The sequence below is a fragment of the Eupeodes corollae genome, chromosome 1, assembly GCF_945859685.1.
Source record: "Eupeodes corollae chromosome 1, idEupCoro1.1, whole genome shotgun sequence".
NCBI lineage: Eukaryota > Metazoa > Arthropoda > Insecta > Diptera > Syrphidae > Eupeodes > Eupeodes corollae.
In genome coordinates, this window is record NC_079147.1 from 151,490,657 (window position 1) to 151,517,310 (window position 26,654).

General features: G+C 33.8%; 1 protein-coding gene and 3 non-coding genes across 4 annotated transcripts in view; 3 read left to right on the forward strand and 1 right to left on the reverse strand.

Moving 5' to 3' along the window:
• The window catches only part of LOC129943098 (ras association domain-containing protein 8), a 447,741-nt gene that overhangs the window by 307,695 nt on the left and 113,392 nt on the right, over positions 1–26,654 (forward strand). The window lies entirely within an intron of this gene.
• On the forward strand, positions 2,519–2,591 carry Trnaa-agc (transfer RNA alanine (anticodon AGC)). The gene has a single exon. It is a non-coding gene; the product is annotated as a tRNA-Ala (tRNA).
• On the forward strand, positions 23,508–23,579 carry Trnap-ugg (transfer RNA proline (anticodon UGG)). The gene has a single exon. It is a non-coding gene; the product is annotated as a tRNA-Pro (tRNA).
• Positions 24,315–24,386, reverse strand: Trnap-ugg (transfer RNA proline (anticodon UGG)). Its single transcript has one exon. It is a non-coding gene; the product is annotated as a tRNA-Pro (tRNA).

The following is a 26,654-nucleotide window of genomic DNA, read 5'->3' on the forward strand; positions in this document are numbered from 1 at the left end:
GGAAAAGTGTCGTGCGTCGATCGCAATGTGGTCAATCTGGTTGACGGTTGATTGATCAGGAGATTTCCATGTCCCCTTGTGGATATTGAGATGCGTGAACTGCGTACTAGCTACCAGAACGTCTCGCCCCGCAGCGAAATCGACCAGCCTGAATCCGTTGTCGGAGGTAGTGTCGTGCAAGCTGTATCTCCCGATTATGCTACTAAAGATGTCTTCTCTTCCTAGCTTGGCATTAAAATCTCCTAAGACAATTTTAATGTCATAACCAGGACATTGCTTATATGTCTTGTCCAAGAGCTCGAAGAATATGTCTTTGGTGTCTTCATCTTTCTCCTCTGTTGGGGCATCTGCGCATATTAGGCTTATGTTGGCGAATTTAGCCATAATGCGGATTGTCGTGATGCGCTCGCTCACACTGTTGAAACTCAAGACTTCTTGCCTGAGTCTAGTTCTAACAACAAATCCACAGTAGGGCTTCCGCTAATTGTTCGGCTGCACGTGGTCTGTTAAGGGACCTAACATTCCACGTACATATTCGAAGTTCGTTGTCCTTATTTCGTTTGCGTGGGTTGTCAACAGTGAATCCGTCCGTATGTTTTTACGTGGCCAGGAAGTCACCCCGAGGGCCTAACCCCCAACCTGGAGGGCCAGATCCTTAGTATAACTCCAAGGATGGGGAGCCGGATAAACTGCTCCTTACAGGCCTGGGCTCCGAATATGTCGAAGAAGCCCTATAAGGTGTTCACTAAGTAGTTCAACCTTACTGGAACTGTAGACGCCACCGTTGATACCATCTCGAGAATTTGTCCGCTGCCGTCTGGATAAGGAGAGGTGCCTTAGTGGAAACACCTTCTCCCCCCCCTCTCTCGTTTGCTAACCCCAACAACTTTCCACTGGGGTTGGAACCCAATCTCCAGTTGAGGTACCAGGCACCCGATGTTCCCTGCGGGGAGGTGAGAGTAGGAGTTGATAGACAGAGGTGGGTTTTGAGAAAAACCTGTGGACGCTTGTGTCCTCTTGAATGCACATGTCTACCATTTAAACATCATACGTAGTAATTACTTGATTCATAACTGGCTCAGTCTATAAGTAGATTGGCCGCCAAAAATGTTGATGTTGACGAAATTAACTTCCAGATTAAACAGTTGTTGATGTCATTTAAATCAATCAAAAGTATTGTTAATGAAAATGATAGTGAACATTTCCAATTGAATTTTTAAATTCACTAGATCTGGAAAGCCATCACATAATCATCAATTAAATATTGGTTCACTTATCATTCTACTGCATAATTTAAATCCACCTAAATTATGCAACGGTACACGTTTTTTCATCAAAAAGATCACTGGAAATATTGATGAAGCAAACTTTGAAGGAAAAATGGTCCCGTTGCCACGTATTACAATGATACCGTCAGATTCTACCATACCCATCAGAAGGTTACAGCTTCCAATTCGTTTAGTTTTTGCCACATTTATAAATAAGTCTTGAAAAATCCATGTTTTTCTTATGGACAGCTCTATGTTGCACGTTCACTTGTATTAAAACCATCGAACCTATTTGTGTAAAAAAAGACAGGTTGATTAAAAATATAGTGCACCGATTAGTGCTTAATATTTAAAAATACTTAATATCGTTATGAGAAGCTTTATTAACCCTACCTACCTCATTTATAAGTTTAACTATCATTGATATTTACCAAAAACTTTGTTGTATACTCATTTCTTACAAACTTGAATTAAAACAATAATACATTTTTAATAAATTTAATTCTTTCGTATTGATTTTTCCTTTCCATCAAATGTACTAACATTTTGATCAATTGTGTTCAAGGTCCTTCTCCTTTAAATTCCAAACCAGTAAGTTCTTGTACCACTTTTAATGTTTCCGACTTCGTTCATAAAAAATAATTTCATTGTTATAATGTGTAACGGTAGCACAAAATCAGTCATGAAGGTCGCCATGTTTTTTTTTGCAAATGGCATCTACATTTATATGTAAAAAAGCACGGTGGTGCCCATGTCTGATGTTCTCCTACCGTTCTTTTTAATGGTTAACGACAATGTAATATGACAAAAAAAGTTAGCCACAGCAATGCGTGGCCCACTCAGCAAGTTTAAAAATAAACAAATTTATGAAAGCCGAAATAAAACTTACCAAAAAAGTTACCAACAAATTTTGTCATTTTCAAATATAACAACAATATCAATTAATAGATATTAATACATATTTAAGCTAAATAACAATTCCTTATCTTTGAGACTTGAAGTTGAAAGTATTCGAAAAAAAATATCAAGTTTGCCTCACACTTAAAAACAAATTAAGTCAATCGACAGTTTAACGACCTCATGTCTATTTTTGTAAGCGTTGCCGATATAAACTTTCACTTTTTTTCGATTTCAGTTTTATAGCACACTGAATACTTAATTTTGTAGTTTTTTTTTACAGGTGCCTTAATTATGCCAATAAGTATATAATTTATTTTTGAAAAACTAAAATTGGCTAGGAATAAAATAACGGGGATGTAGCTCAGATGGTAGAGCGCTCGCTTAGCATGTGAGAGGTACGGGGATCGATGCCCCGCATCTCCAAATTGGTTTTTATGATGTTTATTTTTATATTGAGAGAAAGCATTTTGAAAAAAATTATTTATTTTAATCTATAACTAAATTGGGATCATCCATTTTTGTATGGTTTGTCAAATTTGCAGCCACTTAATGGATAAAGGTATTTGGGATTGGGAACATTAGGAAGGATTTATAATACCCATTCATTGGTATTTCGGTATTCAAAAACATCATGAAAAAGAAAAACTGAATTGGGAAACGAATAAAATATTCTTGATGTGTAACTGAAAATAAGATATCTTTACTAACGCCTGAAATGAGCTCAAGACTAAACTTATGGGTATTCCTGGAAGTTATAGTAGTATGACGGAATTGTCTGTGGGGACAGAGTTAATGACATTTTGATAGCAAATAGCCCAAAATCTGTTTTTGTTCATTAGATTTTTAAAACAACAAATTTTTACCAATTTTGAGCAGGTACTATTTTTTGTAGATTTAAATTTGTATCAAAGAACTGTCTATTTCTTATAAAAATTTTAATGAAATTTAGAAAACATCAAGAAGCTGGGATGCGACCCATACTGATAACTTCAAATCCCGTCTGTCGATTTGTCTCGCTTAAAAGTTTGTAGTTGAATTATTCTTAAACATTTTTAAATTACACAAAACGATTTTCATGTAAAGAAATATTTCAGTTTAAAAATCTAGTTTTGTCAAATAGATTTTTACTCGAAAACAAATTTTTACCAAATTAAGTAGCATTTCTTAAATTTTTACAAATTTGATGAATTAAATTAATTTGAGAGATAATAAGAACCGAACATCAATTTTAACCAAATTTGCGATTTTATTATTTTATGAAAAAACGGACTATTTGATTTTTATAAAAAAAAACTACTGAATATTGAAAACAATAGTTTCTGTGAAATAAAAAGATTTTGAAGACAATATTTTGAATTTTTAGAAAGCTATTTGAGTCGAAAGTAAATTTTTACAAACTTTCAGTATTGTTTTTTGTTAGGTTTTTATTTTTTGTGAAAAAAAAACTATCAATTAGATTTTTCTCAACATTTTACTGAATGTTGAAAGCAATATTTTTTAAAGGAAGAAAGTAGTTTAAGGCAAATATTCCAAAGTTTTGAAACGATATTTGAGTCGAAAATAAATGTTTACCAAGTTTTAGTAATGTGTTTTTAGGTTTTGTATTTTTTGTAAAAAAAACTTGGTGCCAAATGGCAAAAACGTCATTTTTTAGTAATTACCTACTTAAGGTGGAGCTAGAGTCCGAGGCGGAGCTGGGTCCCTAGCTAGCTGCCTGAAGTCTCGCACGCCAAGTTGGTTGAGGTCTTCACCCATCTGGGTGCGCCAACTGAGTTGCGGTCTTCCTCTACTGCGCCGTCCCTCGGTATTGGATTCGAGGACCTTCCGGACTGGAGCGTTGATGTCCATTCGCTCTACATGAACCAGCCATCTAAGCCGTTGGACTTTAACTAACTAGGTAAGAGTCGCTGTACTGCCTGTAGAGCTCGGCGTTATATCTTCTCCTCCATTCTCCATCTCTCGAAGCATCCTAAGACGCTCTCATCTTTCTTTGACAGTGTCCAGGCCTCAGCGCCATAAATAAGAACCTGGATGATGAGTGTCTTATAGAAGGTGGTTTTAGATGCTCGAGAGAGGACTTTACTTCTCAATTGCCTTCTAAGTCCAAAGAAGCAGCGATTTGCAAAACTTATTCTTATGTCTAAATTAATAGCCGGGCCTAGAAAGAAAAAGTCCTTAACTACCTTGAAGTTATAGTTGTCTACGAGTATGGTGACGTTTTGTCCAATGCATCGTTGTTTAATGTTCTTTTTTGATGACAACATATACTTGGTCTTGCTCTCATTGACCCCTAAACCCATCTTCTTCGCTTCAGTCGCATTCCTCAAAAACGCTCCACTGACATCACGCTATGACCTTCCAATTATGTCAATATCATCTGCATATCCGAGTAATTGAATGGACCTTAGGAAGATGTCTGTGCGAGCGTATGTACGTACGTTCGCTACGTTTTTTTCGTAGTACATAGCTCAAGAACCAGAAGAAATATCGACTTCTAATAAATTTTGTTATATAGATAATAAGGCAGAAAGGGCTCTCAAGAAAATTGCGTGGGTGCTTTTTTTTACCATAGCAATTTAAAAATTAAGTTAAACTTTCAAAAAAATCGAATTGACAGTTTTTGTACAAAAAATAAAAACTTTAACAAATTTAACAAAAGTTGGTCAAAATTGATTTTCGACTCAAATATCTTTGCAAAAATTAAAGAATATGGCTTCCATGTTATTTTAACTTATGATAAATATTGTCTTCAACATTTTAAAAAAATTGAGAAAAATCGAATTTACAGTTTTTTAACAAAAAATAAAAATTGAACAATAAAACAATAGTAAAACTTCGTAAAAGTTTACTTCCGACTCAAATAGCTTTTCAAAAATTAAAAATATTGTCTTCAAACTATTTTTATTTCACAGAAAATATTGTTTCCGATATTTACTAGCTTAATAAAAATCGTCCGTTTTTTCCTTAAAAAATAAAATCTAAAAGGAACAGTACTCAAATTTGGTAAAAATTGATGTTCGGTTATTGATATCTATCAAATTAATATCATTCATTTAATTTGTAAGAATTTAAGAAATGCTTCTTAAATTGGTAACAAAATTTTTCGACTAAAAATCTATTTAACAAAACTAGATTTTCAAACTAAACTAATTCTTTCTTGAAAAATATTGTTGGTAATTTTAATTTTTTTAAGAATAATTCAACTAACAACTTTTTAAACCAAACACGAAAAACTAGAAACTCTTAAGCAAGACAAATAGACAGACGGGATGGGAAGTTATCAGTGTGGGTCCGCATCCCAGCCTCTTTTCTCTTATTAATTAATTTTGGGTCCGTACGCACACAAACACAGATATCGCTCTGAAAATCTTTGAAACTCAGAGAAATGTAAAAATGTTCGCTTCGACAAACTACAAGAACTTCCTATGGGAAGTTAATAAAATGTGTATAATTTAATTTTATCCGTAAGACATTAGCTTCACCATATCGTTTGTCTGTATTATTGAGCCAAATATTCTCTCCATGGCATGGGGTGAAACATAAAAAATAGTTAATCGATGTTAAAACGCACACCTCATACATACGACGCGATATAATGCGCTCACCAAAAGTTTCCTTCGATAAGTTGATTGACGAAAAATCATGTCTCCTGTAACTGTAAACTGTAACATTATGACCGACTTCATTTCTTTAGAAATATGAGCCAATGATTCTTTTTGCATAGAAAACACCAAAAACAGTGACTTTTCAAGGATGCTAAGGCCCGAGCGACTTCTCAACAATGGCTTGTCGATTATGATCACTCCAAATACGACAATTTTTGGTAGCGCGAATGGTAGCAATATTTCAATGTTCAGGAGTATTTCTATTAGTCAAGAATGCCAAAACTAACTGAGCATAAATTAACTGTCAAATTGAAAAACTCCGAAAAAAGTATTGCTGGATTAAAAAACAGACACCTTCGCCTATTAATCATGCTTCGTAGAGCGCACTAAATAATGGCTTAAAGATCACGGCTTGGTCAGAGGGTGTGTACTCGAATGAGGGGTTGTCGGAGAAAATATCAGCACTTAACAGAATATTTGCAATGACGAATACCTAAGTGATAAACACTTAGACGATCTGCGATTCTCGAACTGATAGTCTATACTGGCGTAAATCGTGGATAGCGGCGTTGTTGATGGGTTACTCTTCAACGACAGGAGACAGCATTGAGAAGTAGAAGCATTAAATTAGGCATGGTTTTATAATTAACTGGGTAATGTAGTTGGCCAGAAGTAGCAGAAAAATGGATAATTTTTAAAGAAAATAAAACCGTGCTGTGGCGACCACCAGCATTCATTTTATATAAAAAAAAAAACTCAACTACAGCCTCTATTAAATGCTATGAATTTCAATAATCTTAGTTGCTACGCAAGCTACACTTATAGTCCTTTAGATTCTTTCGTTCTTCACGACATTTTTTAAACTGACGATTAATCAGGGTTTTCATGACCTTGGAAGGTAGGGAAGTAAAATCAATCGGATGATAGTTACGAATAGGCTGGACAAAGTAATGATGTTTTCTATTTATTCGAAAGGAAACCTCTGCTATACTGTAAGACAGATGAAAAAGCTTATGCAAAGTTTTACGATCGTTGAAAAAAAGGTATTCAGAACAATACTATTTGGGCCATCGGATTTGTAAATGTCAATTCTGGAAACGTTTCATCAACAGCAAACTCTGGCTCATAAGCTTTAGAACTGAAAACTTTTTGCTTCCTTTGGGATATTGTAGTATTTTTTAATGGAATTTCTATCTTGTATGAACTTATTCCGATTTTCCTTAGTCGGTTTCTTATTCCACAAAGAATTTCATTTTGTAACCAAGTCTTGGAAGAAGTACGTACTCGTCACTATTTAGGAGGCAAGTTGAAGTTCATGAAAAATATATTAAAACAGCTTCAGTTTGTTTTTTCATATTGGTTAACAGTTCTATTAAAAGTTTTTACCTGTTTGTAAGGAAAATTCGCAGATGAAGTCGTTTTGCCGTTTTCCCGATATCTGTACTAATTCAATTTGCAGGACAAACAGTCTTAGGCGTATAAGGAAGCAGATCTTAATTCAATATTGATTGAGAAAAGTGTTTGAATTATCTTTAAATGATGGCAAAACATCGAAACATGATGTGGAACAAGGGGTATTTTCCGCCCACTTTTTGCTTGTGTTTCTTTAAGTTAAAGAATCTACAGCTTTAAATTGAATATTATACTTTTTTTATCAACATTTTACTTTCAATAGTTTAGCAAAAGAGACAAAAACAAAAAACACACATCTCATTGGGAAAGGACGAGACACCGAACTTTTTACATTCAAATGAGATATTAACACCCCATAAATCTTTCGAAGATTTCGCATGTGATTTATGCTAAGGGGGAGCCACAAGTCGTTCGTCTTTTTTTCACGAGAAACAAAAACAAAAGAATCCTTCGCACACACCCCAAAACCAAACCATATAGAAAAACCAAAAGTTACAGTAAATTGATTTTTATATCATTGGTGTTTTAACGTTCAGTTAACCAAACCACATTTTAAAAATAAGTATGAAGGCAGAACTGACTCATATATTTTATTAATTTCAAAAACAAACAAGAAAAACGTTACAAAAGTAAACAAACGCAGAACAAAATTATTTCAGTTTTCAGACGCAGACCAATTATAAATCTCGGCTAATTTTTAACATCCAAAATGAACACTCCTATCCTATCCCATCCTAATGTAACGCCCGGTCCCGGAGTCGCTGTCAGTCGTGGGCGGTGGTAGATATGAAGAAGACTAACCCTTTTTTTGTTGATAAGAAAAACAAAAAGTTTTTATTTTATTTTATGAATCTTTTTTTTTATTATTTTGAGTAAGCACATTTGACCCCACAAAGTTCAAAATTCCACACCCTACCGGGCCATGCCATCACAGCATGGTTCTTACTTCAAGCCCTTGTTATAAGCTGTGTGTCCACGTTTATGCTGCTTAATTTTTCCATTAAAAATAATTGTTCTTAGCAAAAGATAATTTCCTTGATGTAAGGGGTTAAAAATTAGAATTGGCGCCAACCAAAAGGATACTAATATCCTATTTCATCTGTTTCATTTTCTTTTTATCCTGGTTATTGTTTGGCATTTAGCCGAGTCTGCGAAAGTTTTCAAATTAAATTAACGAACAACAACATCACCATGATATGAAAATAAAAATGCTGATGACTTTGCCATTTCTGATTAAAAGTCAATAAATCAAAATAAATTAATAAAAAGGATAGGATATAGAAAAAATGTTGTCAGTTACTATATAAAAATGAAGGAGATGAAGGGTGTGAGGTCGCCCTTGTCAGTTTGCATATTGTTTAAATTTTTCTTCTCCTTTTCCTTTTAATTTTTTTACCGAATATACTTTTTTATAAAAAAATAATATTTTTCAATTATGACGGAGAAAGGGACTTTTCAATTAATCTCAAACATTGTGCCGTTCAAAAGAAGGATAGGTACAATGTGCATAGGTATGCAAATTCGTTTCATTTGCAGCATATGTTGAAACAAGGATTTCGGATTGACTCAATGACGAATCCTGATGAGGCAGGTGTGTCGCAGTGAGGACGTCATATGCATTAACATTTTTATATTCAATTTAATACTTACTGATTTGCGCAGGATATAATGTCCGCTTAGATAATAGGAGGATAACAATAATCAAAACGAAAAACAACTTTCTTTTTGAAAAAAGAATGAGTGTATTTCCGAACCCACTTCTATTCTAATGTTGTCAAAACTATAGTTCAATACTGGGGTTTGTCAAACATCTTGCAAAGAATTTTGAATTCCAATCAATAAAGAGATTTAATTTTTTAAACCAGGCTATGGACAACTGTCACCCTAAAAGTTGTCATCATTTCATATTTAACAAGTAAAAAGAAACACATTGCCAAAGATTTAAGTTTGCCATTCCCCATGTCCAGGATTGGCGAAATATTTTATAGACGAATGAAAGCAAAATTGTTTTATATGGCAGCCCTAGTTCTCGTGAGCATATTCGACGGTGGCTCTAGCATTTTTGCATGGGGTTAGTTTACAAACCATGGTATATAAGCAATAAGGTTTCTATTTAACCAATTACTAAAAGTTTGTTTTTATTTTTGTATTTATTATTTACCTTGAAGTGGTTTGTTCGCTAACAAGGTACAATCTTAACTACTGATTCATAGTTTGGGTCTTCAAGCAGTTTAATTTGGACAACAATATGGGTCTTTTAAGGCCCAAACGTTATATTGAAAGCTAAAACATCGAATTGATTGACAATTACAAAATCAATAAAAAGAGGCTGGGATGCGACCCACACTGATAACTTCCCATCCCATCTGTCGATTTGTCTTGCTTAAAACTTTGTCTATATGTACTCGTATCAATTTTTACCAAATTTGGGTACTATTTTTTGTAGATTTTATTTTTTATGAAAAAAACGGAAATAAAATAAGTTTGAAGACACTATTTTTAATTTTTGAAAAGCTATTTGAGTCGAAAGTAAATTTTTACCAAGTTTTGGTATTGTTTTTTTTTAGAGTTTTATTTTTTGTAAAAAAACTGTCACTTCGATTTTTTTCAAAATTTTATCGAATGTTAACAACAATTTTTCTTTTAAGATAAAATTAGTTTGAAGCCCATATTTCGGTTTTGAATTTTTTTGTAAAAAAAAACTGTCAATTCCATTTTTTTCAAAATTTTACTGAATGTTGACAACAAAATTTTTTGAAAGATAAAAGTAAATTAAAGCAAATATCTCAAAGTTTTGAAAAGATATTTGAGTCGAAAATCAATTTTTACCAACTTTTATTAATTTTTTTTGTAGGTTTTTATTTTTTGTAAGAAAACTGTCAATTCGATTTTTCTCAAAATGTTGACAACAGTATTTCTTATAAGAAAAAATAAGTTTGAAGCCTAAATTTAAAGTTTTTGAAAAGATATTTGAATCAATATTCAATTTTAAACAACCTTGAGTAATGTTTTTTTTCAGATTTTTATTTCTTATAAAAAACACTGTCAATTCGATTTTTTTGAAAATGCTATCAAATGTCAAAAACATTATTCTTCGTTGCACAAAATTGTTTTTGAGATGAAATCATATTTTAGTCGTAAAAGAGGCTGGGATGCGACCCACACTGATAACTTCCCACCCCGTCTGTCGATTTGTCTTGCTTAAAAGTTTGTCTATATGTACTCGTATCAATTTTTACCAAATTTGCGTACTATTTTTTGTAGATTTTATTTTTTATGAAAAACTGACTGTTGGATTTTTATATAAAAATCACTGAATATCGAAAACAATATTTTCTGTAAAATAAAATAAGTTTGAAGCCAATATTTTTAATTTTTGAAAAGCTATTTGAGTCGAAAGTAAATTTTTACCAAGTTTTAGTATTGTTTTTTTTAGAGTTTTATTTTTTTGTAAAAAAACTGTCAATTCGATTTTCTTCAAAATTCTACAGAATGTTGAAAACAATATTTTCTATAAGATAAAATTAGTTTGAAGCCAATATTTTATAGTTTTGAAAAGATATTTGAGTCGAAAATCAATTTTTACCAACTTTGGTTAAATTTTTTTTTAGGTATTTAATTTTTTGTACAAAAACTATCAATTCGATTTTTTTCGAAATTTTACTAAATGTTAACAACAATATTTTTTAAAAGATAAAAGTAGTTAAAAGCCAATATCTACAATTTTTGAAAAGATATTTGAGTCGAAAATCAGTTTTTACCAGCTTTTATAAATTTTTTTTAATGTTTTTATTTTTTGTAAAAAAACTGTCAATTCGATTTTTCTCAATATCTTTCAGAATGCTTAAAACTATATTTCTTATAAGATAAAATAAGTTTGAAGTCTAACTTTCAAGTTTTTGAAAAGATATTTGAATCCATATTCAATTTTTACCAACTTTTGTTAATTTTTGTTCGGTTTTTAATTTTTTATAAAAAAAACTGTCAATTCGATTTTTCTCAAAATTTTACTGAATGTTGAAAACAATATTTTTTGAAAGATAGAAGTAAATGAAAGCCAATATCTCAAAGTTTTGAAAAGATATTTGAGTCGAAAATCAATTTTTAACCAACATTTATTAATTTTTGTTAGGTTTTTATTTTTTGTAAAAAAAACTGTCAATTCGATTTTTCTCAAAACTTTACTGAATGTTGAAAACAATGTTTTTTGTAAGATAAAATAAGCTTGAAGCCTAAATTTTAAGTTTTTGAAGAGATATTTGAATCGATATTTAATTTTTACGAACTTTGAGTAATGTTTTTTTTAGATTTTTATTTTTTATAAAAAAAACTGTCAATTCGATTTTTCTTAAAATTTTATCAGATTTCAAAAACATTATTCTCCGTTGCTCAAAATTGTTTTGGAGATGAAATCGTATGTTAGTCGTTAAATTTAGGAGGTGACAAATTTTTTTTCTCAGTTTTTTTGATTTAGAAAAAAAACCGTTAGATAGATTTTTTTCAAAAAATATACTTCTTTGAGATCACGTTACAGTTTATTATATAAAATTTAATTCAAGTTTCTAGCGTTTTTGGTTCGTAAGATATTTAGGGTTAACCAAAATTTTCACCTTTTTTTTAAACTGCTATGGTAAAAAAACCACCCACGCAATTTTCTTGAGAGCCCTTTCTGCATCTTTCTGCCTTATTATCTGTATAACGAAATTTATTTGAAGTCGATATCTCTTCTGGTTCTTGAGCTATGGACGACGAAAAAAACGTCACGAACGTACGGACGTACAGACGTACGGACGTACGGACGTACGAACGTACGTACACACGCACGCACAGACATCTTTCTAAAAATCTTTTATTTCGACTCTAGGGACCTTGAAACGTCGAGAAATGTCAAAATTTTCAATTTGACAAATCGGACCCATTACAATAACTCCCTATGGGAAGTTAGTACCCCTCACATTTATGAAAAAATTTCAAAAGGAATCGTATTTTTCAACAAGCGATAAAAATTTGTATGGAAACCCTGATATGTTGTCGCGCCATTTGGACCAAAAATAACCATCTTCTTAACTAATTCCAACTCAGATTCATAAAGGATTACTCCACAGTAGATCATATGTTCAGCCTTACCAACATTGTAGAGATATATCTATGTACATTGATGGAAAAAACTGTATACGTTTTTTGCTTAAGATTCGGAAGATCATGAGGCATTTATCTTTTAAGTTCTCCTGGATGATATATAACTCTTTAATTTGGAAAGATGGTTAAAGACATACATAATCGAAAACGTTACGTAGGTTGGAATGAAACTGAAAAAGGTGTTAGCGAGCCAGGAAGGATTGCAGCGCCTATATTCGAGGGAACAAATTTTTACATGACCAAACATTACGGCGAAAAATACTGCAATGTCTCAAAGGCAGTAGGAATTTTTGGTTATTCGTAAAAAACATGAGAAATTCTTCTTCTTCTTCCTCGGTTCATACGCTTGTTGTCAATGACACTCCCTTAGTAAGCTTTATTGATAAAGCCAACTTATTTGCAAGGCAGTTCACCTTAAATTCCACCTTACTAGATAGTGTCATGACTCCTCCAGTTCTGGAATGCGTAAATGATTCTATGAGACCAATTTTTTTTCGTACTTAAAACTGTGGCGAGAGTTCTTAAAGATCTCAACATTCATAAATCCACTATCCACTATCTATCTATCACTGCATAAATCCACTGGCCCAGATGGTACCCCGGCTTTTATTCTGAAGAGGTGTTCTTCCACGGTAGCAAAATCACTGCGTTAGCTTTTCCATCTATCCTATTCTTCTGGGCTCGTTCCGAGTAGTTGGAAAACTGCATTTGTTCAGCCAATCCCATAAAAAGGCGAGTCTTCTTCTCCCACAAATTACCGACCGATAGCACTAACGTCCTTTTTTCTAAGGTCACGGAAACGCTGATTAATTATCAGCTTAATAAATATGTTCAGGAACGGAAGTTTCTTAATGACCGGCAATACGGCTTTCGAAGCAATAGCTCCACTGGTGATCTCATGGTTCATCTCACCGAACAGTGGAACAGATCTTTACATCGTTTTGGGGAAAGTAAGATTATTGCACTTGATATTTCAAAGGCATTTGAGAAAGTCTGGCATCTTGCTCTCTTATTGAAAATGCGTGCTTTCGGTATCGACGAATCTCTTCTTCGTTGGATTAGAAATTTTCTTTCGAACCGTTCAATTCAAGTTGTTTTGGACGGATTGAAGTCTGAAACTCATAAAATAAATACTGGTGTGCACCAGGGCTCCGTTTTATCTCCCACCCTCTTTCTCATTTTTATAAATGATCTCCTGTCTGCTACTTCTAATCCAATACATTGTTTCGCTGACGATAGCACTCTTAGCTTTTTATATTCGTTTCCAGACTCACAACCCTCCTCTTCGGATGTGGAACTTTTTTTTTTTTTTTATAATTAGCAAACACTAAAAGGGTTTTTTATACCTTTAATATGCCAAAGACACAGTGTGAGCATTAGGAAAAGAGGGAAGGGTTGGATAGGAGGTGTCGGTGTACATTGGTTTTAAATTTCTGAACATTGCAATGACAGGGAAAGATAGAGCGTGGCAAGGCGTTCCACATTCGCGTAGTACGGCTAAAAAAGGAATCTCTGTACTTCATAGTACGTCCGAAGTTGGGCTCAAGGGTAAACTGATGGGCATTCCTAGAAGCGCGGGTATTACGGTTTAATTGTTTAAGGGGAGGAATGCAACTGGCTATTTCACTAGAGCATAGTCCGTTAAAATAACGGTAAAAAAGGGTGAGGCAAGAAACCTTGCGTCGATGTTCGAGTGATGTAAACGAGTTGATGATGTTAATGTCACCAATCATTTTAAAAGCTCTGTTTTGAATACTGTCCAAGAGGCTTAAATAAATTACTGGAGCACCAGCCCAGAGATGAGAGTTATATTCAAGTTTCGGACGTATATAGGTTTTGTAGATTGTAGCCAGATCAGACGGAAAAAAAAATTTCTTGCAACGTCTCAAAAAACCTAGACATCTTGCGGCATTTTTGGCAACATCACGTATGTGATCGCTCCACAAAAGGTGGATGCTGATGCACATTCCGAGGATGTCAAGATTTTCTGTTTCGTTGATGCAAGTGCCACTCATAGATAGTGGCAAATAGGGTTTATCTCGCTTTAACGAAGCAAGACAGCATTGCGTTTTCGAAGCATTAAATTCCACACGATTTTTTATTTCCCATTGTACAATGCTGTGTAAGTCGGAATTTAATGAGCTAATCATATTTTGTCGTTGCAGTTCCACATCCGAAGAGGAGGGTTGTGAGTCTGGAAACGAATATGAAAAGCTTAGAGTGCTATCGTCAGCGAAACAATGTATTGGATTAGAAGTAGCAGACAGGAGATTATTTATAAAAATGAGGAAGAGGGTCGGAGACAAAACGGAGCCCTGGGGCACACCAGCGTTTATTTTATGAGTTTCAGACTTCAATCCGTCCAAAACAGCTTGTATTGAACGGTTCGAAAGAAAATTTCTAATCCAACGAAGAAGAGATTCGTCGATACCGAAAGCACGCATTTTCGATAAGAGAGCAAGATGCCAAACTTTATCAAATGCCTTTGAAATATCAAGTGCAATAATCTTACTTTCTCCAAAACGATGTAAAGATCTGTTCCAGTGTTCGGTGAGATGAACCATGAGATCACCAGTGGACCTATTGCTACGAAAGCCGTACTGCCGGTCATTAAGAAGCTTCCGTTCCTCAAGATATTTCTTAAGCTGATAATTAATCAGCGTTTCCATGACCTTAGAAAGAAGGGACGTTAGTGCTATCGGTCGGTAATTTGTGGAAGAAGAAGATTCGCCATTTTTTGGAATAGGCTGAACAAATGCTGTTTTCCAACTACTCGGAACGAGCCCAGAAGAATAGCATAGATGGAAAAGCTTACGCAGTGGTTTTGCTACCGTGGAAGAACACCTCTTCAGAATAATAGCGGGGATACCATCTGGGCCAGCGGATTTATGGATGTTGAGATCTTTAAGAACTCTCGCCACAGTTCGAGTACGAAAAAAGATTGGTCCCATAAAATCATTTACGCGTTCAAGAACTGGAGGAGTCATGACACTATCTGGTAAGTTGGAATTTTCGGCGAACTGCCTTGCAAATAAGTTGGCTTTATCAATAGAGCTAACTAAAGGAGTGTCTGGAGTGGAGGAACTGGAATTGGGCCTACATTACATTGTACAATGCGGAATAAAAAATCGCTTGGAACTTAATGCTTCAAAAACGCAATGCTGTCTTGTATCGTTAAAGCGAGATAAACCCTCTTTGCCACTATCTATGAGTGACACTTCATCATCAACGAAACGGAAAATCTTGAAATCCTCGGAATGTGCAAGCACCTTTTGTATAGCGATCAAGTACGCGATTTTGCCAAAAATGCCGCAAGATGTCTAGGTTTTTTGAGACGTTGCAAGAAATTTTTCTCTCCTTCAGTTGCATTTCTCCCCTTAAACAATTTAACCGTAATACCCGGTCCTTTCTTTATTAGGACTAAAACAAGGGTACAATTTCAGTCATCCTGCTCTTCGTCTCTACATTGAAGACCTGCTAGAAAACATGCAAAGATATTTGTGTACGCGAATGACTTCGTATTTTTTAGCAGAATCATCCGAGTCAGTTTAGCTCATGATAAATAGGCTCCCTTACAAACACTTAAAGAATACCAGTAATTACATTTCACATTTACAAGCAACATGAAAATGGAAAGACACCTTTTCAAAAAACTATCTGCTTCGAAGAATGCGATTGGGTTTGTTTGACACAAAGTTTATAGAAACAAAAATATCTTATTTAGCTTAAAATATCGAACGTTTCTCGAAACTTCCAAAGCTATAATGCTACACGCTCCAGAATCCTGAAACTGCCAAAAAAAAACTCCTGAGGTACATCCTTAAATTGATTCGGTTGCCAAGCACAATTAATATAATTTTGAACTATGTGTTGATTGACAGTTAAAAGTCTTTGGTGTATGTTAAAGTTCCACCTCGTTATGCAAAACCTTATACATTAACTAGAGGAAGGATGAAACCTTAATTTCAAAAGCTGCCTTGCCAAAATAAATACCAGAATCAGGATAGATTATCCATTGCCCATACATTTGAATTCCTTTTTTTTCTCTTTAAAAGCTTCAATGACTCCAATCATGTGTCTGATACAGGCAGTACACTTCTCGAAGTTGTTTTGCTTTGATTTCGCAAACAAGGTGAAGTTTTCTGATGCCTAAATATTTTCTTGTGTCTTGTGAGCTCAACTCTTTTTTTTTCCTTAAATCAATTTCAAAAGATGATAACGTTCAAACATTCTTCACCAAATTTTACTACACTTTTAGTTCCTCTAGCTCTACCTCCTTATAATCACCAATGGACACAATCAAGAAGCTTTATAAACGCTGTACTGCCTCTAGAACTATCACAATATGAATCCTTAATATTATCCTAGACACATGAGGATGGATGGATATGGATATTTATCTTACTGGAGGCATTCAGCCCTGGCCAAAACCAGATATGAGTAAAATAAACACACCACACATAAGACACAACAATCGTCCGTCCGTGCGTCGTCCAGGAGAACACAACAGGAGAAAAGAAAACAAAATTAAAAAAGAAAAAAAAGAGGAGCAGGGAATATATCTCGAGGTAGTGTTGCGGTAGCCACCATTAAAAAGGACTCTTCTCCATTTTTAAGGTCCTTTTTCAATTAAAATCAAATCGTATTCTTGTCTGTACAGTACATGAACGGTATAAGGAATATGTTTGTTTAGGTTCGCTATACCTTCACTTCCCAGGAATAGAAACAAACATTCCTTCACTCCACTGTTTCACTCAAGAACAACAATAAATACAAGAAATAAAGTGGCATCACTGATGTGGATTTATGCATAATAATGTTCGCGGTCAAGGATTTGTAAACAAAACTATTTCAGCTCAATATTTTTTCGTTTGTTTGTGTTACGTCAACACAAGATTCATACATCAACACAAGAACATCAGACACATTAATCAATAAATTTGTGAAGCTAAGAGTAAGCTACAAAGGGTAAAGTAAGTATTTTGTTTTATTGAAAATCCCAGCTCATTTCCGGAGTGATCAACCCCCTTTTTGCTCTCTAATTTGCATAAAAGAACTTCACAACAACAACCCTTTGAAATTGGAAAGAGGAAAACTACAATATTCGAAGGATGTTTTCGTATAAAGTGTGTTTTTCAAAATTCACAATAAAACGAATGGGCGTTCTTGATTTTCAAAAGGATATTCGCTCGCAGGAGCAGTATCTACTTTATACCAACCTAAATTGCAAAACCTACAAAGTGAATTTTTATGAAGTTTTAACAGAGTTGTCTTTGACTTAAGGTTTAAGGATTAAAATTGTCAAAAAAAGTAACAAATATATATAGAAAAACAGAAAATAATAATTTATTTCAATTCATTTGTTTTAATCCGCTTAAAGGATTTTACAATCCTTCGTATAGTTAAATACATACACAAGAAATAAATATAAAATTTTTAGTAAAAGTGTTGATATCCTGGCAATGTACGATATGAGAATTGGAAACTTTTTTCTTTAAAACGAGGTGTTTTAAATCTGTAGACAGTCAAACGTACATACATACATATCATATCTATATATATAAAAAGAAATAACAAGGATCTCCAATTTTATACACACCTTTATCATATTGTCTGTTTTAGGTATATGTTAGGTATATCTCAGTTTTTTACACATTTCGTCTTAATAAATCAACTAGATAATCCTGTCAAGATTTATTGGATGATTATCTATTTGAAGACAGATGGAAACGAAAAATGTCCATCGTGTGTAAGGGTGGAAGTTAAGATCTTTTGTTTAAGGAGAAATGGCAAATAACCTTCAAAAAATAATAATAATAATACCTAAGAAGGTAAGTCGTGTGCAAATAGTTTGAAAAAGCTTGTCGTTTATCGGCTGGCTTTTTGAGTTCTAAAGTATTTTAGAGAAATACAAACCAAGTTTTAAAGGACGAAATTGCATCGTACTTGGACACTACATTACGTATATTTAAGATTTTTCTGAATTAGATCTTTTATTAAAATATGTTTAACTATTCAAAGTCTTTAAAACAGTATCAAGATTTCATGTGCATTCAATATGAAGCTATCACAAAAATAGAAAAACAAATCAAATTCATACAGAAGACTTACGAGTACCTATCTTACTATAATTTTTCCAGAAAATTAGTGTTTAAAATTACACTGGTTTTGTCACACGAACTTTGATAGCTAATTTTGTTTTGTCAATCTAGTCTCAATATTAAATCACAATTGTCAAGTGTCAATTAGCCTCAGTTTTGTTGTGATACGGTATAACTCAAAACTTGTACTACGCAGCAAATTAATAGAAGTGCTTCCAAGTAAACCGTTTTAAAAATATTTGTGGTTGCATTGAACACCTTTTTGTTTTAGCATTTTTTTGTTATTAACCCTGTGAACATGTCGAGGAAGTGTAACAATGATCCTATCTATTTATGTTATGTTTGCGGAGAACTGACATTCAAAAAACAAAGACGAAATTTTAAGAATCTTGTGCTGGAGTGTTATCACCAATGTTTTGGTTTTTCTGTCGCCCATCAAGACAAATCCTGGGCTCCTTATGTCTGTTGCATAACGTGTGTAAAAAATTCAACCGACTGAAAGAAAGACGCATGACCTATGCCGTTTGTAGTACCCATGATATGGACTGAACAGCGAGATCACTGACATAAATGGTATTAAATACAAGAAAAAAAATACTGTTATTTACCCTAACTTATCTTAGGCTATAAGACCAGTCTCTAATTGTAAAAAATTGCCAGAACTATTACTAGTTGCAACTACGTCTGTTGAGAATGACCATTCACACCCGTCCACTTCATGTAAATGTGTTGACGAGGACGATGACTTTCAGTTTAAAGGAATCGCAAACGTGTCACATTTCATAACTCAAGGAGACTTAAATGATTTAGTTCGGAATCTAAATTTGTCCAAAAAACAATCAGAACTATTAGGATCTCGTCTAAAAACTAAGCGAATTAGAAAAATCTGCATGGAAGGCTTTAAAAAATGTTGTTGCAAATTTGTTGGGTAACCGTGACAGCTACAGGGAGTTGGTTAGCGAGCTGTTAATGACATACAAAGCTTTGGGTTTCAACATGTCACTTAAGATCCACTTTTCAGACTTCCACCTGGATTTTTTTCCTGACAATTTAGTGCCTGTCAGCGACGAGCACGGTGAGAGGTTCCATCAACACATTTTGAATATGGAAAAGCGGTACTAGGGCAAATGAAACCCAAATATGTTAGCGGATTACTGCTGGGCAGTTAAAAAGGACCAACCAGAAGCGAAACGTGAAAGAAAATCTAAGATTTATTAAGTCGTTCATAGAAAAAATACAGTTTTGATTAACAAGATCTGTGTTATTTCGCAATATTTCAAATTAGTCAATAAACTAAAATCTTTGGCCAACAAATTTTTGCTAACTATTTATATTTTCTTATGATCGCCAACTAAAGCAAAAAATATCAAAAAAGTCCGTGTGGCAAAAAAAGTTAAAATTTCGTTGACCAGTGTTATATACAAAGATATAAACGTATTCTAATCATAGTTTTTATTTCGAAAAAGAAAATTAAAAGAGGGTTTTAAATCCTCCATGCTTGATTCTAGTAACTGGATGTCATGCTCAAGACGAAGTCATGTCCATTCTTCAAAGAAATGGGACTTCCGAGAAAGCAGATATCTATTATATTGGATACCCGTAGCACTTTAACTTTGAAATATCGAGCCCTTCCCCCCGATTTATCGTAAACTCCAAAATAAATTGTATCGTAAACGATCCTGGAAACTACTTGTACCCAAGTCAGTATTGGTTATTATTAATTGTGCTTAAGTTAAGACATGACAATAGCCATCAAGGCTCTTTGTGTTATAGCTTGTACCAATTAAGCTGGCAACTCTACTGCGCAGGTCTCTTTTAATTTCTATGGTATACTCTTTAATTCTGAAAGAGACAGAGAAACTGCTGAAAAAAAGAGAACAATCAAATGATCATGCTGACGTTGTTGCCAATTGCGCTGCTGCGATCTTACGAAAGCAATAATGGCTGAAACACAAATATCTGTTGAGCTGTCAGACAAAGCAAATGTTCAGGAAATTTGAACTAGAGCTTCCGTTTGGAGTCACATTACATAACATTCCGTTCTTTTTTTTACGATTGTCAAACGAAACGCGAGGGCAAAGCTATGGCTGAACTCGTAACGTCAGGCGAAGCCGAAGCTGAAGCATGTTTGTGTCTCAGCCATAAGGAGGGTGAGTTTTGTGTATAACTTCGCTCACAGTAAAATAAAAATAAGTTTCCAGCGATGGACTTTCTTTGAATAAGATATGATCATGCTTTATTTTTCTTTCAAAGCTTGATGTCTGAAAAACTATTCCCTCTCTGGTGAAAGAAAAAGAAAACATTTATAGGTGTAAACATTACTTTGAAAAGATAAAATATATAATTTTTGTTTTTATTATTGGAACAGATTCCAGTACACCTATAATAAAAAAAATTAGTCTATTATTGCAAAAAGCCTTTGAAAATCCTATGAGATACGCAACCCACCCAAACCTTGGAAACTATTGGAATATCTGAACTTCAGATAGATTATTAAGGAATACGAAAAAATAGGAGTTGTGCTGTCACCAAATAAGTAAAAAGTACAGCATACGAAGTGAAAAACTGGAATAAACATATTTGACATCGTAGCTATTCGGCATATAATGCACAAATTTCATCAGTAGGAAAAAAGGATGATATCCGAAAAATTGTTGAGAAAACGAGTCCATGAAGATCTAAAGCTTAACTTAACTAACAGGATTTTAAGAAGAAACGGTTTTAATTACAAAAAAAACCGAAAACTTCTCTGTGAAAGAAATTATATTGAACTCATGCGAGTGAAGTATCTGAGAAAAATCCGGCAATTTAGAACAAAAGGGTGTGACATAAGATTAACGATATCATTCACGGCATGGGACATGAGGTTCTTCGTTCACCCTATCATCCAGATCCCAATTTGAGCAACTGTCAAGGCAAGAGTAGGCTCACGAAATACAACGTTCAAGATATTAGATGATCAAAAATTAGCAAAGGAAGAATTTTCAAAAGCATCAACTAAAGCTTGACGAAAATTGTGTGAAAAGGCCATAAAAGCTGAGGTACAATACTTTTCACACGACTTTATGTGGCACAAAATTTCAGATTTAATTATAATTAATCCAGGTGACGGTTCTTCAACCGAATATGAAAGCGACATCAGTTTTGAAAAAGTAAGTATCTTAATAGTTTTTCTACCTCCTAATACTGCTGAATTCCCCATACCTGGCCATAGGGTAGCATAATATCGATCGCATTACGGCCTCAAATAGCTTAAACTTTGTGCTTGGGGCAATATGCTTCTTGCTTAAGACTCCTTTCTAGTTGTAGTTGATAGCTTTTTTTGCTTCTGTTAGCTTTGCCTTCAAGTGCTTCTTGAGAGATAGGCGATGGCGTGATTATCAGCAAATATTTATACTTACTCACCATCTTGTGATCTATATTTTCCTATTTCCATGTTTCTTCAATTCAGGAAAAAATAAAAAGAACTGGGCTCAGAAGTCAACCTTGTTTAACACCTGATGTATGTCGTGTGGAACTATTTTGATCTTTCTGTTCCACTCCATACCCCTGTTTGAATGTTTGCGTAGAGTCCTTTCAGCGTTTTTAACATTTATGTGCATCTGTCTGTCTAGAATCACACCAGTACAGATTTTCAAAGAGAGAGCCACGATAGTTTGTTGGTTCGTTCACGTTGCATTTCTTGAAAATTGAGAAAATTATGTTTTTTTTGGAAGCTCTCCGGAAATTCATCGCTCATGAAGATGTATAGTTACATTCATCTGTAAGTTTTATCAAAAAGTTTTCTGAAGCCTAACGTAGGGAATGCGATCGTGTCCTGGAGCTTTGTTGTTGTTTCATCTGTAAATGACAGTCAATACATCTTGAATTGCAAATGTTTGATCAAGAATTTCATTTCGAACCGAGAATAAAATGCTTTACATTCTGCATAAAACCATGATTCCCTCCGTTTTTCCTACGGTTTGTTTGGAATGGTAAGGCGCCCTATTACACGCACGCAACTAATACCTTAGCACTACTTATGGACTGAATTTGATCGTCTTTTACAATACTTAGACTTTTGTCAGGGTTTGTTTTGTATGATAGCAAAAATTTTCTTTCCACTGGAGCTTCGGTAAAAGAAATCACCTTATTGAAATCTCAAAAAGGTAAAGTTTTTAAAATGGTCAGGCGAATCATAAGGTGTTTCTTATAGGGAAATTAACGGACCAAACTTATGCTAAAACACTATTAACAACAGGAGATGGGTTGTCAAAAATCGATACCGAATGCTATTTAATATGCACATAGTAATTATGATCGTATTGCAAGTTACAAAATAACATTCATGACAACCAATGTCTCTGTCAAATACCAATTCTAGCATAAACTAAATGGTTCTGTTTTTAAAATAAATTCAAACATATTGGATCAAGCAGCTGCAGACGTAAGGACAACAGGTACTTTCATGGACTCAAAACAGAGTACTTCTATAGTACCAGGAGAGTTTTTTAACTCACTCGAGTTGTTTGATGTGTCCTCATATAAACTGCTTTAAGGTGTGTCAGTAATTCTAATGCGAATTTTAGAAGCTCTCAATTATTTTACGGTACAAGACTTCGTGCCACAGAATTTGCTCGAAACATTGATTGAAAATGATATTACTCCTGAAATCCCAATAATTCTTTCAGATTTGATATTCCAATCCAAAAGGCTTCAAGTCCCCATTAAAGTAAGTTTTGCTATGGCAATTAATGAGACGCAAAGGAAAACGTAGCAAAAGTAGCAAGGGTCAACCTAGAAAAGTCGTGCTTCTCCTATGGACAACTACATAAATGTTACGTGCTAGCGGACACTTGACCAGAATCTATGAAAAAAAGAAGAATTTAATATCTATCACTCTAACAATATACACTATACAGCGTTTCTTTACCTACTAACTTATGTATATTTGGCCCTTGTTTAAATTTGTTTTACCAAGTTTGAAAAGTCGTGGGTACTAGTCAGTTTTAAACTACATAAATGAAATATAAAATGTTAAATATTATAGTATCTGAGTAACTTAGTCCAACGGAATATTTAAAACCATGGCTCAAATAAGCGGCTCAATGGTCTAGGGGTATGATTCTCGCTTTGGGTGCGAGAGGTCCCGGGTTCAAATCCCGGTTGAGCCCACCGGATTTTTTACTAAACTAAAATATAAACTTTCAGATTGACTTGATAAAAGTTTACAAGGGCTTGCATTTGAAGCTTCACTTAAATAGATATAAAATGCTAAGTAAAACAAAATTGTATATTTGATGGCCTTACATTTTTAATGATCTTTTTATTTAAAATCCAGAATATTTATTAAATAACGACTTTATAAAAATACAACGTGTCTCCAAATTATTCATGTAGAGTACATAATGATAAACGTAAGCTTTAGTAATGATCTTAATTAAATGCACACTTGGCAGACTGGAAGATTTTTGATGATTTGTCATTTCTGTAATAGTTTGTTAAGATTCCAGATGATGACTATTTTATAGCCAGGGTCAAGTACCCCCCACTAAATTTTCAGTACTGTACGTGGTTTCTGACATTTAAAGAAAAAAACCGTAAGTGACTGACACTAATTGAAGAAAGGTCATACAACTAAACAAAAAATTAAATAATTTCTCAAAGAGATAGACTTTATCTCATAATATTGTATGCCATATATGGGTTGTATGGTTCTTGAGGGTTTTTGAGAGGATATCATTTAAATAAAACCATTTATGTATGTATAAAAATTCTATGTACTTTGAAAGTCAAAATAATTCTGGTGCACGTGTACAAGACAAAAATTTTAAAAAGAGGTCCAGTTTTTGTTTAAATCTATGAGTTTCATTTTGTATACAACAACATTTAAATCCATAAAAAGTAATGGGCTCAACCGGGATTTGAACCCGGGACCTCTCGCACCCAAAGCGAGAATCATACCCCTAGACCATTGAGCCGCTTATATAATCTTCTTTTAAATCCAATTTTGTTGCATTTTAAAAAAATCAAAAAAAGTACTCATACGCCACAGTGAATTAAATATAATTGCTTACAAATTAAAATTTTTACTATCTTTGTTTAAGCAATGAAGTGAGGTCATTAAGTCGTTTATTCAAAATGGAACTAAAAATCTATGAATTTTCCCGGAAACTGATATGATAGATAGATAGATAAATATTCTTTATTCAGTGTTAACAATTTTGATATTAACATTTTAACAACTTCTGAATAAATGTTAAAGGCATGACATGGACGCTCGTCTGCCTGAGGGGCATTTTTATTTATGTATTTAAATTAAGTAATTTAACGTATTAAACCATAATTATTATTATGATTTTTTTTTTAAATTTTCATTTAAAACGACTATAAGTAAAAATTGTAATGGAATAAGAACTTCTAGATTAGTTAAATCAAAATGGACAAATTATTTTCTTTTTTTATTGTAGGAACTTTTAGTTTAGTCAAGAGAAATTTTAAGGACTTTTAGATTAGTAACATCAAAATATTTTACGTCATTTGGTTGTTGGTTCATTACCTCTTCAACTTGCAGAAAGCTTTTTTCAAAGTGAACACGCCTTATCTCCGTCAGCATTGGACAAACGCCTACGAAGTGTAATGCGTCCTCTCTCTCATGCTGATTACAGAGGGTGCAAGGATGGATAACTTTGTTACGATGGGGTCTAAAGTTTGGTGTGAACAGTTCTCCTCTTATATTAAGTATGGATTCAATGATAGAATTATATTCGCTGGTGTAATAGTTTCTGTCGTTGAGATTAAGAACACTTTTTGAATAATATTGCCTTTCTGTTAATGAGCGAGCCTTTTCAATATGCTTATACCTTTTATTCTCATCAGTGACGGATATTACTGCAATTGAACCGCGTTCATACTCCAATTCAGGGTCAAGCCACCGTCCGCAGCTAACAAGTTCCAATCTTTTACAAGCAGCTTGTTTGGATCGCATACTCCATTATCTTTCTCGAAAGCCTATGCTCCTCCATATTTAATACTCTCACAATGTAGTCAACATTCAGCTTAAGGGTTGAAATAAACAGTGACGGAAGACCGGTTTCCAAATACTACATATATTTTGAGGCATTTATCGGTAGAAAGAATATTTAGGCTTTCAACTAGCTCATACTCTTTTATTCCTTATACCTGCGCACCATAAAACAGGATAGCTTGGGCTGTAGCATTAAACACTCTATATTTTAAATCAGTCGTTATTAGCTTGTTATTATATGTAAATTCTTTTCCAATTTTCACATATTACTGATTTAGCCTTATTTAGTTTGCTTCTGAGGTGTTTTTCTAATTTCAAATTGAAAGTGAACTCCGTTCCTTAATAGATAAGAATAAACTAAGTCTAGAGTTTTTCACTATATTTCCAATGCTCGTCTCTCGCCGTTCTGCCAGATCCATTCTTAAAACCCAGGAGTTTAGATTTTTCCGGATTAAATTCTGGATTCCACACTTGGCAATATTCTTCCAGTTTATTTATCATCAATTGTAGAGCAGTCGGTGACTCTGCAAGAATGACAATGTCATCGGCATACATGATCAATTTGATCCGTTTGTTAGCAAACTCCACTTCACAATAATTGAGATATTCACCAAATCATCTAAAAAATGTACAAATAACAAGGGGCTTAGATTACAGCTTTGTCTCACTTCTTGGTTCACTTCAATCCTCTCTGATTTTTCTTTTCCATTATAAATGTATGAAATGATCTCTTTGTTTGTTAGCAAACTCCAATTCACAATTGAGATACTCACCCAAATCTTCTAAAAAATCTGCAAATAACAAGGGGCTTAGATTATAGCCTTGTCTCACTCCTTGGTTCACTTCAATCCTCTCTGATTTTTCTTTTCCATTTTCTTGACAAAATTAGTTGACACTCCTAGGCTAAATAGCTTGTATAGCAAAGCGTTTCTATTGATAGAATCAAAAACTGCTTTGAGATCAACCAAAAAGGCGTACAATTTTTTATTTTGGTCGAGTTTCCACTTCGCAAGTGAACGAAGCACTAAGAAATTATCCACTGTGGAATATCCTTTATGAAAACCACTTTGAAATTCGCTAAGCTTGTTTTCATCTTGCACCCAACTGTTCAGCCTTTCGTAAAGAACGATTGTGAATATTTTTAAGGCTGCATTCATAAACGGTATTCCTCTATAATTTGTAGGGTCTTTTAAATCACCCTTCTTGTGGATTGGCATTATTA